Genomic DNA, 13,031 nt, shown 5'->3' with positions numbered 1-13,031 from the left:
ACTCGAAATTTGAAGAAAAAGAAAGTAAGCAAAACAAGAACCCAGCTAAAGAATGAAGAGGTTTCAAGAACAGAAAAAGAAGAAGAAAAATGAATAATCATATAACATTCAAGTTAATCACTGTCCTGGGGGCAAAAATATGTAATAGTAATAATAGTAGTAATAATAATTATGATAATTATGATAATTATAATATGGGACTGTAACTCCGCCTTGTTGCAAAACACTTTCGTTTTATTTCTTCATGTAGTTTCAGTGAAATATCGCCATCACAATGGGTTCCTTTATTCTAAAACATGCAAAATTAGCTTCCTTACAAAACTTTACAAAAAAAAAAAAAAAAAACGTTATTACATATGTACTGTTTGGTTCCGGGTGTTGTACTGTGTGAATAGTCATAATACCTTTCTGCATTTGAGGCACTGAATAATTTCTGGGTCTGTTGCCGTTTTCGTCGACATACAGCATACAGCGGTATGAGCAACTACTATTAAAAAATATGAAATTGTGAACTTACATACATCAGTGACGCACTACTGAGAATTGCGGTAGTTCTGTGAGTACAATTTGGGCGGGCATTAGATTTTGACGTAATCTTATATAATGGTCGTCAGTTGGTGGGATTCTGATTGCTCTAAATCACAGGAAAAAAACGTATTAACTCGGCAATAAAGTGAAACATTACGCCATCTTGCTTTTCGTGGATGTCGCGAGATGTATCGCCCATCGCGGGAAGGTTTTGAAAGCTGTAGCGGGAGTACTGAAGACTTCTGTTCCTCATTTCTGTGTGTGATAGGGGAGTGATCGAGCGTGTGCGTATTTTACTTCTGTTCTGTGTACTGTGTCAGTTCTCTTTCACGCAGACACGGACTAGGAGAAAGACTTTATAATAATAATAATGATATTGTATAGCAATGGATATATCGAATTTAAAGAGATGTTAATCTTACTCACAGTAAGGGACTTAGTTACAAACCGCGCGACTGCTAAGGTGGCAGGTTCGAATCCTGCCTCGGGCATGGATGTGTGTGATGTCCTTAGGTTAGTTAGGTTTAAGTAGTTCTAAGTCTAGGGGACTGATGACCACAGCTGTTAAGTCCCATAGTGCTCAGAGCCATTTGGACTTAGTTACATTCTTGTCGAAAGTCGCCACGCGTGATTAGCCGAGCGGTCTATGGCGCTGCAGTCATGGACTGTGCGGCTGGTCCCGCCGGAGGTTTGAGTCCTCCGTCGGGCGTGTGTGTGTGTGTGTGTGTGTGTGTGTGTGTGTGTGTGTGTGTGTGTGTGTGTGTGTGTGTGTGTGTGTGTGTGTGTGTGTGTGTGTGTGTGTGTGAAATGGCTCTGAGCACTGTGGGACTCAACTGCTGAGGTCATCAGTCCCCTAGAACTTAGAACTACTTAAACCTAACTAACCTAAGGACAGCACAGACATTCATGCCCGAGGCAGGATTCGAACCTGCGACCTCGCGGTTCGAGACTGAAGAGCCAGAACCGCACGGCCACTCCAGCCGGCTGTGTGTATTTGTTCTCAGAGTAATTTACGTTACGTAGTGTGTAAACTTAGGGACTGATGACCTTAGCAGTTAAGTCCCATAAGATTTCACATACACTTCAACTTTTTTTTTTGTCGAAAGTGTGTAGTGACATCTGATAGAAACGTGTGACAACAGTTCGAAAGGAAACAGTGTGGACAAGAAGTTCACTGGTTAGAGTGAAACAGCGTGAGTCATTTTCAGATACCGCCTTATAAACACAATTCTTTTATTGTATTTTTCAGTCTCGGATAGCGAAAATCGTAGTATAGCAGGTTTTGAGTTCTTACCTTGTCCTCATCAGATGATCTGAGTTAGTAACTCGTCAAAGTACGACTCCCAGATTTCAGCAGTACCGAGATCTTGAAATTTTTTACGCCGGATTTGCGTCAGGCTCGAATATTTACTCCTTCGACGAAGCATCATAAGGCAGCTACTATCTGAATCAATACGACGTACTTATACATTCGAATGCCAGGGATACCAAATTACTGAGGTACTAGTAAAATTAAATCAGACTGGGAATGCTGTGATAGGCAATGCCCAAAGACACGCTATTTACTGTTTTATAGGCTGTAAGTAGGCTGTTTAGGTTTTCTTATTGGTAACGCCGCTTAGCGCTCGGTATGAAAAATCACTGGCTGTGCTGTGCGCAGTCTGTGTTTAGTTTGGATTGTTGTCTGCCATTGTAGTGTCGGGCAGCGGCAGCTGGATGCTAACAGCGCGTAGCGTTGCGCAGTTGGAGGTGAGCCGCCAGCAGTGGTGGACATGGGGAGAGAGATGGAGTTTTGAAATTTGTAAGAATTGGTGTCATGAACTGATATATATGTTATGACTAGTGAGGTAAATACATTGTTCTCTATTAAAATCTTTCATTTACTAACTATACCTATCAGTAGTTAGTGCCTTCAGTAGTTTGAATCTTTTATTTAGCTGGCAGTAGTGGCGCTCGCTGTATTGCAGTAGCTTGAGTAACGAAGATTTTTGTGAGGTAAGTGATTTGTGAAACGTATAGGTTAATGCTAGTCAGGGCCATTCTTTCGTAGGGATTTTTGGAAGTCAGATTGCGTTGCGCTAAAGATATTGTGTGTCAGTTTAAGCACAGTGTTGTATAAATTGTTCTAAGGGGACGTTCCAAGGCGTCCAAACGCAACGTAAATAGAACAGCACCACGAAATAGAAATACAGTGTCATTTATTCCCCTTACACAACTGTGCACGCCATCCGGCGAGTATGTAAAAATCTCGTCTGCTGTTGCACAGTGTGATATATAACTTTTGTTTTCGGTCCTTGTAGCAATTAAGTTCTTGGCGACAGTTTCTTTTTCTTCATCGTCGTCACAAATACCTAAGTAGCGGCGCGCAACACCCCACCTGTGTTTTAAAAGACCCATAAACATTTTAACCACCTCTCCAGTATCATATGACTGTCTCTGTCTCGAAGATTTCATCTACCAAAGACTCTCCCCCGCTAAGGAACCACTGTTTCACTCCTTGTCTCGTCTGTGTAAGCCTCATGCATTTAAAGTGTACGTCTATTGTTGCCACGATTCACTCATTAAGAATACAAAAATGGATTTATACTGGTGACTGCTTAGCTCACACATCTTACACAGAACATGATCAATTCTATCCTGATTACACAGACCTATCACCATTTTTACGTAATTCATATCTAAATGAAAATGTCACGGATTCTTAGTTAAAACAGTCTTTGAGTTATTGAAAACACAACGAACACAGTAGCCTATTAAGGAATGCTCGAAGAAACCAAGTTTTTCTGGAAAACCCATGGAAATTCGTAAAACATTTTTTGACAGTGGTAACAAAGCACTTCATCTTGGCTGTGGACCCGTAACAATCTATGCTGTTGTGGCTTCCTGCTTTCAAACAACATTCTCATTGTTACGATTTCCTGAGCACTTCCCGAACTATTTGGACTGTGCGTTTTCCAATAAGCGAGAGAAATTGGAACAGCTCCTCTCACAATGGTTCATTTTACGCTGTCAGCGCACGACACGGTTCAGCATTAGCAACAGCTGACACTCTGCGTGTCGTCTGTGAAATACGAGGTAATGGAGTTGTTTCCTGCATTTGCAAAAACATTTGCTTTTTAGATTTATTTCGGAAGATAGTTCTGCTTTCAGTGGCGATTATTTTGAAATTAGCCATAAACAATACCTATTGATGGTAACAAAGAAGTGTAAACCAGATTCAAGTAAAAATACCAATACTAACTGTGTTTTGTAGAAATAGGCTAGTTTCCTGAATAAATTCGCCGGGAAATCTTCCAGGTAGCGTGAGCTTGGAAGGTTCACGATTCAGGATAGACTGTAGGATTTAATACAACGTAAATTCTCGTACTTAGTAATAAAAATTCAGTGAAAGAAATATACCCATCAAGCTAAATGTCGGGAGACAGTTCTGTTCTACGAGGAAACATATTCACTTATATGTGGCAGGCTGCTCAATTAAAACAAAACAACAATCAAGCAATAAAACTTTGGAAATCTGGAATATCGTGTCAAGGTGGAATTTAGTTTTTCACTGGTTTAGAAACTCACTATTGAATTATATTAATCAGATTATCATTCTAGAACCAGTGTCAGATTTCCGTGCAAACACTTTATTTCCATTAACACATTTAGCAGTTACACTGAAAATCACTTGTGTGTTATGTTTCTAAGGATATTCTCTTATTTTTACTCTCCCGTTGTGAAGGAAACTGGTTCAGTTGCTCTTCCTCATAGGGCCGCACTGGTACTTCAATATAGTCAGCTAATAAAATTAGGGAGAACTCAAATTAGGGTGACCATTCAGAGGCTGGAACAGATTCCAGTTTAGGATTCCCATTGTATGTAAAGCAAAGCGTGTGACTAAATTAGTTTCCCTTCCTTTTCATTTCGTTTCCTTCCTCCCTCTTTTACCGGCTGACGTTTTTATCATTCCAACATTGCCATCATAAATGTTATCACGTCCTATGCAGCAGCCTTTATAAATTCTATACCCCTTCATTTTTCCAGACAGTAAGCCTAGAACATTTTCACAATAGGTTTGAGAGAGATTGTATGTTGGAACTTTTGATAGTTGTAGAAGAATGAAGCCACTAGCAAGTTTTCTCCTTCAGCAGTCAACTTCAATACTGAATTTCTCATTGCATACGCAACATGAACTGTGTTCTACCACGTACACGCACACGTCACCCAACTTGCCTTCATCAAGACAGTTAACTGAACATATCAGTTGTGGTCCTCTCACATGTGGCCGAGCGGTTCTAGGCGCTTCAGTCCGGAACCGCGCTGCTGCTACGGTCGCAGGTTCGAATCCTGCCTCGGACATGGATGTGTGTTAGGTTTAAGTAGTTCCAAGTCTAGGGGACTGATGACCTCCGAAGTCAAGTCCCATAGTGCTTAGAGCCATTTGAACCAACTTCTCACATAATTCGGTAACAGTGAAGTGTTCATATTCGCAACTTTCAGGTCACTTCTGTCCACGTTTCGCTCTCTCTCTCTCTCTCTCTCTCTCTCTCTGTCTCCATCGTTCTTCATTTTATAAATTCCTGAAACAATGTTATGAATCACATATGCAACATTTATGTCAGTTACTCGTCGACATTCCTTATTTCCTTAATTGTACAAACATGACAACACCTGCATTTGTATTACGTGTCGGAAGTTATCCCACCTTTTTGCTACACCGACTGATAGATGTATTTAAGATATGCAGGAGAACCAGAATTCCACCACCAAACTTTCAAAGATTGTTCAGGGATACTTTCAGAGTCTCCGGCGGCTCGTAATCATGATTTATTTGGTTTGTTACCGCAGTCACACCAGCTTTTTGTGAAAATACCTTCACAATAGCGAGAACCCTGTTATGTACCACAGCTAAAACACACAACACAGAGTAATGCAAAAACCTCAGACAAAACCTTTACACTTTTTTCACTTTGCGTTCCATCTGTTCTGCCAGTGAACAGAAAAGAACTTAACAAATACAGAACTGTTCCCTTACAGGTATTGTTCAAAATTTGGACCACTACGCTTACGGCACAGTGCGCAGCGACGCTCCAGCGGCTTCCTTACACGCTCTAAGAACTCCAGGAATTTGGCGTACTACTTCCTCGGCTGTGATATTCCTAGCAAAAAGGTCCTTGCGAGTATCGACCGGAGTCTCGTAAACTAAACTCTTCATATTCCAGCAGAAGTAGCGTAGTGACGTTGTGTGGGGACCGACCTGGCTAAGGAACAGGAAGACTGTGGCCAACTCACTGCCGTCTAAACGAAATGCAGCAACTTTGTAACGAGCAGCCGGAGACGGTCGGTCTCTTATAGCAAAATACTCAGGAGCCACCCCAGAACAACCTCTGAAAGTCTGTCGATGGAGTTCTCTTGAATCCTATGCATTTACCAGGAACGGATTACACAAAAGAAGGAAACTATGTTGTCTTCTGTTGTTGTTTCATATTATTCCACTCGCATACAGATGTGCGCATATGAACACTGAATAACAAAAACGCATTTTACACGTGTGATATAGCATTCGCCACAATGTTATATGATTTTTCCAATAGATGAACTGGCGGGAGCAAGAGAAAAAAATCGCGGTGTTTTAATGACGGCTAATTAACGAGGCCCAGTATGCTAGAACTACAAAAAAATACGCTGTTTAATTTTTCAACGAAACTTTCTAAAATTATATTCACGGGGTTGCTGTACGATTTAATTGCTTAATTAAAGCAAAACAGATTTCCAAAAGCGAACAGTGAACAACATGCACTTCCCACTCGCGCAACACACAACTGTCTTCAGAGCGGACCCTGGCGATCATAGTGTTACTAAATAAATAAATGTCGTGTGACTACGGCCTCGCCGGCCAGTGTAGCCGAGCGGTTCTAGGAGCTGCAGTCTGGAACCCCGCGATTCACAATATACATAAATGACCTGGTGGATGACATCGGAAGTTCACTGAGGTTTTTTGCAGATGATGCTGTGGTCTATCGAGAGGTTGCAACAATGAAAAATTGTACTGAAATGCAGGAGGATCTGCAGCGAATTGACGCATGGTGCAGGGAATGGCAATTGAATCTCAATGTAGGCATGTGTAATGTGCTGCGAATACATAGAAAGATAGATCCCTTATCATTTAGCTACAAAATTGGTCAGCAACTGGAAGCAGTTAATTCCATAAATTATCTGGGAGTACGCATTAGGAGTGATTTAAAATGGAATGATCATATAAAGTTGATCGTCGGTAAAATAGATGCCAGACTGAGATTCATTGGAAGAATCCTAAGGAAATGCAATCCGAAAACAAAGGAAGTAGGTTACAGTACGCTTGTTCGCCCACTGCTTGAATACTGCTCAACAGTGTGCGATCCGTACCAGATAGGGTTGACAGAAGAGATAGAGAAGATCCAACGGAGAGCAGCGCGCTTCGTTACAGGATCGTTTAGTAATCGCGAAAGCGCTACGGAGATGATAAACTCCAGTGGAAGACTCTGCAGGAGAGACGCTCAGTAGCTCGGTTCGGGCTTTTGTTGAAGTTTCGAGAACATACCTTCACCGAGGAGTCAAGCAGTATATTGCTCCCTCCTACGTATATCTCGCGAAGAGACCATGAGGATAAAATAAGAGAGATTAGAGCCCACACAGAAGCATACCGACAATCCTCCTTTCCACGAACAATACGAGACTGGAATAGAAGGGAGAACCGATAGAGGTACTCAGGGCACCCTCCGCCACACACCGTCAGCTGGCTTGCGGAGTATGGATGTAGATGTAGATCGCTACGGTCGCAGGTTCGAATCCTGCCTCGGGCATGGATGTGTGTGATGTCCTTAGGTTAGTTAGGTTTAAGTAGTTCTAAGTTCTAGGGGACTGATGACCTCAGAAGTTAAGTGCCATAGTGCTCAGAACCATTTGAACCAACCACTGCCTCCCGTCGGGTAGACCGTTCGCCTGGCGCCTGGTGCAGGTCTTCCGATTTGACGCCACTTCGGCGACCTGCGTGTCGATGGGGATGAAGTAATGATGATTAGGAGAACACTCAGTGCCTGAGCGGAGAAAATCTCCGACCCGGGAATCGAACCCGGGCCCTTAGGATTGACATACTGTCGCACTGGCCGCTCAACTACCGGGGGCGGACATAGTGATACTGATATGCCTTCTGATACGTATAGCTTAGTATTAGCCTCTTCCAGGAGTTTCACGTAAACAGGGAATGCATAACCGACACCGAACTGTTTCCAGTATTTACAGACAATATGAAGTACACCAGTATCTGTCTCGTATCATTAAAATTTGGGTAGAAGTTGCATGCTTGTTCCTATGACAGAATGAGCCATATATTTTCTTGATGTTATTTCGCAGGAAGATAAGGTCGCTGTAATAGAAATCAAACGGTTTACCTGCAATTGCTGACATCTTAGAGTAAATCTGCCTTCTGGTTACTTCTGTAGAGTGTCGTAACAGATTGTACTTACACAGCTGAATTAAACTGAATTCAGTAATTTGTAATCGTTTATTTACAAGGTTGTGTCGTATCGTGCATGACACAGTTCGTGCACCGTCACTTTTTTGTAACAGGCATCGTTCACGCGCTTAAAGCACGAATCATATCAAAGCGTGCTCTATCCCTCATGGTTTCATAGATATTGTTGGTTGAAACTGGGAAGTAGCATATTGTAAATTAACGGATTGTTAGTTGTTTATCATTGGCAATTATTCTTTACATCTTATGTTTAAGAAATCCATATTCTCCTGTCTACATACTCCTGACTCCACACTTTAGCCACCACAGTTGAACTGAAAAGTACGAATTACCTTGTCAGCCAAGATATAACTGTAGAAAAAGTTTCGGTGGCGTAATGTACCATCCTTGAGAAACTCGTCTCTACGCTGTTCATTCCAGCCCTGCTTGGTAGAGGTATATTCTCCACGTATGTCTGCAAATTTTCCGATAGTCGAAAATGTTCATATTGCTGACGGGTCCGAAGCAGATAGTGCAGAATTTCCTCCAAGAAAGTCCGTACCCCCAACTTCTTCCAGGAAAAGACTGTGCCTTTGCCTTCACGAGAAATGTAACATCTGAGCGAACTGAACACGCTTCACAGACAGTTCTGAAAGTTTAATCTAGCAGTACCTTTTCCTTACTTTTTCAGATTTGGATATAAGTTCTGCATCAATGCACATTGGTCATCTACCAGGAAGATCAACGTCAGCATACACTTCCTGCGGAAGAATATACCTGTTTCTGCTGACACACATGTATTTTTCTGATCGCGCCTTAATGAGAAGCTTATTCACTGTACGATACACAGTAATAGCGTTTGTGAAAATAACTACACCCACTAATAATCTCCCGAACTAATACAGATTCTGAAGATCTGTGCAACAGATTATCAGCAATAAGTGATCGACAGATTAAAGAGATGGCGTTCGTGTGGGATCAGCAGTGGCGTGTCTTACGTGATTAGAAACGTCAGTCCTACGCATAGTTCTGTGAGTGAAGAGACATCAAATGAAGTGGACAAGAAAAAAATGCTTGTCAGTAAACCTTGTCACACTAAGCCTCGTGAACCGAGAGAGCGGGGTGGTGAGCCCATGCGCCTCTACTCTTGGCCTTTTGCAATAGGCCAAATTTCTGTAGTATACAGCATCGCAGGCTTCATCACAGACTTGTAAAGCTCCCTCATACATACAGCAGCGTTATTCACGAACAGTGTTATGGATTTCCCAATGTTATTCACTTATATTCAACACACTACCGCAAACGTAAATGTGTATAGGTAGTTATATGGTAATGGAACTCAGTTATTCTTTAATGTAGGCAAAAATATTTAGAATTTGAGCTTGTAATTTCTTCCCCGTTCACACTTTCTGTTCGTTGACGGCAATCTTTAGTCTAGTGGAGAAACACCAAAGGACTTTGATAATTTTGATGAAGCATCAAAGCGACTGATCAAATGTTAAAGACAAGTTTTATTATGCTTCTGAATCACACTGAACCAAACAGAAGTAGTTGAGATTAGTTGAGATTTTCGAAGGGAGCGAAAGAAACACAGAGAAAGATCATTGGGTAGCTACAAGACATTAAATAGTGAAGGCAGGAAAGAAGTAACGAGGTAAAACACCAGTCTGACAGAAATTCCTGGATAACTTGACAAGTCATGGTTGCAAAGTATCGATATGAATTTACAGAAATACGAAACGACTGACAGAAGCTGATCTTGTAGGGAAGATCATTTCGAGTTCTGGGAAATACTGTGAACACGTGAAGCTATATTGACACTATGACTTTTGTTGGAAGACCCACTGTAGAAACATTAATCTACGTATACGACATTCGGAGATTTAGGAAAAACATTTGACAGTGTTGACGGGAATATTCTCTTAAAAATTATGAAATTTCAAGAGTAAAACACAGGGAGCGAAAGATTATAGAGAAGAGAAACAAAACTACAATTTTGACAGTCGAAGACAATGAGAAGGTGGCAGATATTGAGAACGCATTCAGACAAGATCTTATATAGCAGTATCTTACGCTATTCAATCTACACATAGAGCAAACAGTAAAGAAAAACGAAGAGAAATTTCTAAAGGAATTGAGAGCCTGTGAGAAGAAATAAAAACCTTGTGTATTTGATACGTACAAGGAAAAGCATTACATCCGACGTATTATAGTCCGAGGAAATACCGTGAACATATACATCAAGAACGTTTTTGCCTAGAAATTCATGTTTCTTCTGTATTCTGCAGTTATAGAAGAAAATTATTTTTTGGTGTTTCAAGATTAGATTTTTCTTTTAAAAGATAAAAATTGAGTTAAATAAACAAAAATAAAAATAAACAGGAAATATTCGTGTATGCACATTATTTCGTACGTTTTATATGAGTTACCACTTGGAGCATGGTATATACTTTCCTCCCGCAGTTATACTTCACACGCTGGCTCGAAATTTCAGTCTACCAGGACATCCACCTACATCCTAATAACAGCCTGCAGTTACCAGCAAACACTTCTCATTTCTCACCGTGTGCTAAGCTATAGAGATAAAGGAAGTGCCGCTTCAACAGCAACTATGAGTTCCAAAAGAAATCCGTTGGAATTCGATTACTCGATAAATAGTACAATTCTCAAGGCTGTCAATTCAACTAAGTACCTGGGTGTTAAAATTACGAACAACTTCAGTTGGAAGGACCACATAGATAATATTGTCGGGAAGGCGAGCCAAAGGTTGCGTTTCATTGGCAGGACACTTGGAAGATGCAACAAGTCCACTAAAGAGACAGCTTACACTACACTCGTTCGTCCTCTGTCAGAATATTGCTGCGCGGTGTAGGATCCTTACCAGGTGGGATTGACGGAGGACATCGAAAGGGTGCAAAAAAGGGCAGCTCGTTTTGTGTTATCACGTTATAGGGGAGAGAGTGTGGCAGATATGATACACGAGTTAGGATGGAAGTCATTACAGCATAGACGTTTTTCGTCGCGGCGAGACCTTTTTACGAAATTTCAGTCACCAACTTTCTCTTTCGAATGCGAAAATATTTTGTTAAGCCCAACCTACATGGGTAGGAATGATCATCAAAATAAAATAAGAGAAATCAGAGCTCGAACAGAAAGGTTTAGGTGTTCGTTTTTCCCGCTCGCTGTTCGGGAGTGGAATAGTAGAGAGATAGTATGATTGTGGTTCGATGAACCCTCTGCCAAGCACTTAAATGTGAATTGCAGAGTAGTCATGTAGATGTAGATATGCGCGTCTTGTCTTCCCAGTTATGGCTGCGGCCAGAAGAGTGCAAATATATACTTATTTTAAATGTTTAAAATGGTGTTATATCTAGGTGACTCTAGGGAGGACTAAAATTGTTTTGGAATATAAGGAAGGAAAGAAAATTAAGGCTTAACGTCCCGTCGACAACGAAGTGATCAGAGAGAGTACAAGTTAGGATTGATTTGTTAAGGATGGGGGAGGAAATCAGCCGTAGCCTTTCAAAGGAACCATCCCAGTATTTGCCTGGAGAGATTTAGGGAAATCACGGATAACCTAAATCTGCATGGTCGGACGCGGATTTTTGAACCGTCATCCTCTCGAATGCGAGAAGCGACGGCCGGCGTGACGTGTGTCCTCGCATTTGCAGAGTGCCAGGACGTCTCGTCGACGCAGCTAAAGGTGCGCCACTGACTGGGGGCTGGAGAGTGTGTGTCAAGTCGTTATGACGCACCAGAGGAGCGATTCCGGCTATGAAATCGAAGTTTAGAGATGGATAACGTAGGCCCTTTTTCATGTACAGTATAAAAAACGTAGCGAAGAAGGGAAGCAAATGGATCACATACGTGCTCGCCTCACTACTATTCCAAAAGAACGCAGGGGAGTTTCATAATTGAATTATGTAATTACACGATAAAACTAAATTCTAGGGGCACCTACTGAACAACGAGAAGGGGGTGCCTATCACCTTCATTATCAAGTTGTTGCAACTATCAGAGATCGATCCCTAGGGGTAAATACGACTGATATTTTCAACGACGTGGCCACAGTAGTGGCTAAAGTATCACTGAGACTGGATACAAACGAGCGTAATATTTCCAAGGCTCATTTTTTTGTTTTTCATCCATCAGCCTTCCGACCGGTTGCATACAGTCCGGCCACGAACTCCTCTAGTGTGCCAACCTCTGCGCCTCAGAGTGCCTCTTGCAACCTGCGTCCTCACTTATTTGTTGTATATATTCCATTCTTTGCCTTCCCCTTCACTTTTGACACTCTAAAGCTTCCTCTCGTATCATGAAGGTTAGTTCCCAATGCCTTAACACGTGTCCTATCATCCTGGTCCTTCTTCTTGTCTGTATTATCCGTGCGTTCCTTTCTTCACCAATTCTGGAGATGACCAGCTCATTCCCTACCTTGTCAATCCACCTGATTTTCAGCATTCTTCTGTAGCATCACATCTCAAATGCTTCAATTCTCTTAACAGACCCTGCAATTCTTCTTTACTTTCAGTCAAGATAGCAACGTTATTAGAGAATCTTATTATTGATGTTCTTTCGGCTTGAATTTCAATCCTACTCTTGAACCTTTATTTTTTTTGGTGATCACGAAGTAGACAAAGTTATGGAATTCTGCTACCTTAGGAGTAAAATTACCTATGATGGACGAAGCAATGACTTGAAAAGCAGACTAGCACAAGCAAAGAGGGATTCCTGGCCAAAAGATGTCTGCTATTATCAAACATAGTCCATAATTTCAAGAAGAATTTTGTAATGATATACGTTCGGAGAGCTAAACCTTATGGTACTTAACTTGGAGTGTGGGAAAACCGGGACAGAATAGAATGCAAGCATTTTATATCTGGTGCTCCAGAAGAATGTCCAAATTGGGGGGACTAATTAGATAATGAATGAGGTGTTCCCTTAAGTTTCGGGTGTGCAGCCGCAAGAAGTCTTCTTCTAATATTTCGGCCGTATCACGTTCAGCCATCTTGAGAGTGACCCGCAAGAC

Source organism: Schistocerca gregaria, chromosome 2 (genome assembly GCF_023897955.1).
Source record: "Schistocerca gregaria isolate iqSchGreg1 chromosome 2, iqSchGreg1.2, whole genome shotgun sequence".
In the NCBI taxonomy this organism is placed as follows: Eukaryota; Metazoa; Arthropoda; class Insecta; order Orthoptera; family Acrididae; genus Schistocerca; species Schistocerca gregaria.
The sequence above is the reverse complement of the archived record's forward strand: the minus strand, read 5'-3'. Positions refer to the sequence as shown.